Source organism: Mandrillus leucophaeus, unplaced genomic scaffold (genome assembly GCF_000951045.1).
Source record: "Mandrillus leucophaeus isolate KB7577 unplaced genomic scaffold, Mleu.le_1.0 Scaffold582, whole genome shotgun sequence".
Classification (NCBI taxonomy): Eukaryota; Metazoa; Chordata; class Mammalia; order Primates; family Cercopithecidae; genus Mandrillus; species Mandrillus leucophaeus.
Window position 1 is genome coordinate 153,549 of NW_012106275.1, and position 4,048 is coordinate 157,596.

The window sequence follows — 4,048 nt, forward strand, 5'->3', positions numbered from 1 at the left end:
TACTCAGCGACTGCTGGTTACCCGAGGTGATCCTCACAATACAACTAGTCTTCTGATTTTGTTCGGCGCTTTCCCGTCTATTCACGCAGATTTTTTTTTTTTTTTTTTTTTTTTTTTTTTTGTCTTTCTTATAGTCAGATATCTTTTTGTTTGTTTGTTTGTTTTTCTTATAGTCAGGTATCTTTCAGCCTCTTGGATTTTCAGCATAACTTTAACAGCCTTTGGAAGCCCCGTCTGAATTTCCTACAGAAATGCGTATAACCATTTAGTTGTTTGGGGAAAAGTTGACCTTTGTTTTTTGGGTGCTTTGTTTGTTTGTTTTGAGACAGGGTCTTGCTGTGTTGTCCAGGCTGGAGTGTAGTGGTGTGATCTTGGCTCACTGCACCCTCTTATCTCCCACGTTCAATCGATCCTTCCACTTCAGCCTTCCCAGTAACTGGGATTACAGGTGCACGCCACCATGCTTGGCTAATTTTTGTATTTTTAGTAGAGACGGGATTTCACCAGGCTGATCTCGAACTCCTGACTTCAGGTGATCCACCCGCCTTCGCCTCCCAAAATGCTGGGGTTACAAGCGTGAGCCACTGTGCCCAGCCAAGTAATTATCAATGGAAATCTAAAAAGCATTTTACTTGAGGTATAATGAAGTTAAAGGTTTTGCATCATGGAATTATCACCAAAAACGCCATCCTGGATAATGTTCTCCTATAGCTCTTATACATGGGCTAGGATCTAGGTGTTCAATAAATATGTGCTGAATAAGTTACTTTTGAAATATGTCACAATGCTGGCATTCCACCAGAAGAGAGGATACAGAAGGGAACACTCTCCTCTCTTTAAGAACCTTTTGAAAGGGGCAGGGGTTGCATCTACCATTTTTGTTTTCATTCTGCTACTAAAATAGTCACTTGACTACACCAAATTGCGAAGAAGCCTGGAAAATGGGGTTTCAGTACTAAGGAAGGAAAACTAGATATTAGGGGACAATTAGAAGTTTCCAAATCTCATCACTTATTTGGGGGTGGGGTGGGGGAGGCATCCCAAAGGGCAGACTGGTTTATTAGGCAGCCTGGGCAACAGAGTGAGACTCTGTCTCAAAAAAAAAAAAAAAAAAAGAAAGATATTGGAATTAAGTTGCTGATGTCAACATTTCACTGTCAAGTCTTTAGTAGAATTGTAAATCAGCCTTTAAAATATACCACACATGGCCTGGCGCGGTGGCTCAAGCCTGTAATCCCAGCACTTTGGGAGGCCGAGGGGGCGGATTACAAGGTCAGGCGTTCAAGACCAGCCTGGCCAACATGGTGAAACCCCGTCTCTACTAAAAATACAAAAATTAGCCAGGTGTGGTGGCGCTCATCTCTAATCCCAGCTACTCAGGAGGCTGAGGCAGGAGAATTGCTTGAACCGAGGAGTCAGAGGTTGCAGTGAGCCGAGATCACACCACTGCACTCCAGCCTGGGCGACAGAGTGAGACTCTGTCTCAAAAAAAACAAAAACAAACAAAAAAACACAATTTTCTGCTTCAGTTCCACCCTGTAGCTACTGAAGCATATGTTTTGTTAAATTCCTGTTACCTAAGCACTTCAGAGAGGCTCTCCTAGATTCTGGAGACATTGTGACTTCAGGACCATTTTCAGGTTTGGGCCAGGACAGGTTCTGAAAGATCTACTTCACCTAAAACTGGACAGAAAATGCAGTCCAGTTGGTACAAGTCTATTAAGAGAAAGGAACAATTCAGGCTGTCCTTCACGCTATGCCCCATGGGTTCTAGTTTGTTCTCTCTCAGGGCTACTTCATGAACTTCTGATAGGGTGGTATTCACTTCCATCTTTTGAGTGTACAAGCCAAATGTGTACCATGGGAATTATCTGAAAGGCTAAAACATGTTGCATAAACAGGTACTTCCCAAAATATTCTCTTTCTCCATATGCTTATGTGGTTATAAAGCAAAAAGACTTCATCTGAATAAGTCTTAGGCAGCTATTAGAACGGTTGTATTTTGATACAGATGTCTTAAGACTAAGGTCATACTTCCCGTGGGTCTGAAATGGACTCTCTGAAAGGATGGCTACTCAGTGTCAGTCATTTAGGAGAAAAGGTTGATCTTTAGATGGAAAACAAAAAACTAAGGCCTAGAAGATAATTTGACTCCAGCAGAAGAGGAAACACTTCTTTCCACATCTAGACCCTGAAGACAGTGGATACATTTGTCAGTTGGTCTCTTTCAGTTATAAGTAACAGAAAAAAAATCTCAAACTGGCTTAAATAATGAGGAGGATTCTGTGGCTCATGGAACTGGAGGATCAGCGTTACCATGGGTGTTATGGTCTGAGTGATTATGTCTCCTCAAAACTCTTACATTGGGGTACTATATTAGTCCATTTTCACACTGCTGTAAAAACATTACCTGAGCTGGGCGCAGTGGCTCACACCTGTAATCCCAACACTTTGGGAGGACGACAAGGGCGGATCACGACGTCAGGAGTTCCAGACCACCCTGGCCAACATGGTAAAACTGTCTCCACTAAAAATAAAAAATTGGCTGGGTGTGGTGGCAGGCACCTGTATAGTCCCAGCTACTCAGGAAGCTGAGGCAGGAGAATCGCTTGAACCCGGGGGACACAGGAAGTTGCAGTGAGCCAATATCACGCCACTGTACTCCAGCCTGGAAGATTTGTTTTTCGGTTTTTTTTTTTGAGACAGGGTGTTACTCTTGCCCATGCTGGAGTGCAGTGGTGTGATCAGGGCTCACTACAGTCTTGGCCTCCTGGGCTCAAGCGATCCTTCCACCTCAGGCTCCCAGGTAGCTAGGACTACAGGAATGTGCTACCACACCTGGCTTTTTTCTTTTTCTTTTTTCTTTTGGTAGAGACAGAGTTTCACCATGTTTCCTGGGCTGGTCTCAAACTCCTGGGCTCAAGCAATCCTCCTGCCTTGGTCTCTCAAAATGTTGGGATTACAGGCATGAACCACTGTGCCTGGCCAATCAAAAAGATTTAAAAAAAAAAATGCATTTAGCATTTAGGGCTGGGTGCGGTGTCTCACGCCTGTAATTCCAGCACTTTGGGAGGCTGAGGCGGGTGGATCACCTGAGGTCAGGAGCTCGAGACCAGCCTGACCAACATGGAGAAACCCCATCTCTACTAAAAATACAAAATTAGCCGGGCGTGGTGGCGCATGCCTGTAATCCCAGCTACTTGGGAGGCTGGGGCAGGGGAATCTCTTGAACCCAGGAGGCAGAGGTTGTGGTGAGCCAAGATTGCACCATTGCACTCCAGCATGGGCAACAAGAGAAAAACTCTGTCACAAAAAAAAATTAGGTGCCTAGCCCAAAATATTATTACCATTATAACAAAGGACCATTGAATAATCATTATGATAACTTTATTAACATAGACAACATTTACAAACATAAAGTGCACTGTGCTGAAATTAAAAATGTGCTGACATTTTCTGGTAACCTTACCTTCTCATTGACCAGTATGGAAAATGATTTTGTTCATCTACGTTGCTGTAATGCAGTTAAGCCTCTTACATCTAATTTCTACTTTTTTTTTTTTTGAGATGGAGTCTTGCTGTGTCACCCAGGCTGGAGTGCAGTGGCGCGATCTCGGCTCACTGCCAGCTCCACCTCTTGGGTTCACACCATTCTGCTAGCCTCCCCAGCATCTGGGACTACAGGCGCCGCCACACCTGGCTAATTTTTTTTGTATTTTTAGTAGAGACGGGTTTCACTGTGTTAGCCAGGATGGTCTTGAGCTCCTGACCTCATGATCTGCCCGCCTCGGCCTCCCAAACTGCTGGGATTACAGGCATGAGCTACTGCGCCCGGCCTCTAATTCCCACTTTTAACAAAAGTCACAAAACTACTGCCTTCTAAAATGTTTTTGGAACTATAGCTCTTATTAAGCAACAGTCCATACTGTTCACAATTTTATTTACAGTGATGCTATCATTGTAGAAGTCAAATGACAACTCATTCAATAAAATAATCACATATTATGCCAATTAATGCTGCAGCATCTAAGCTAAAGGCCCAAAATTT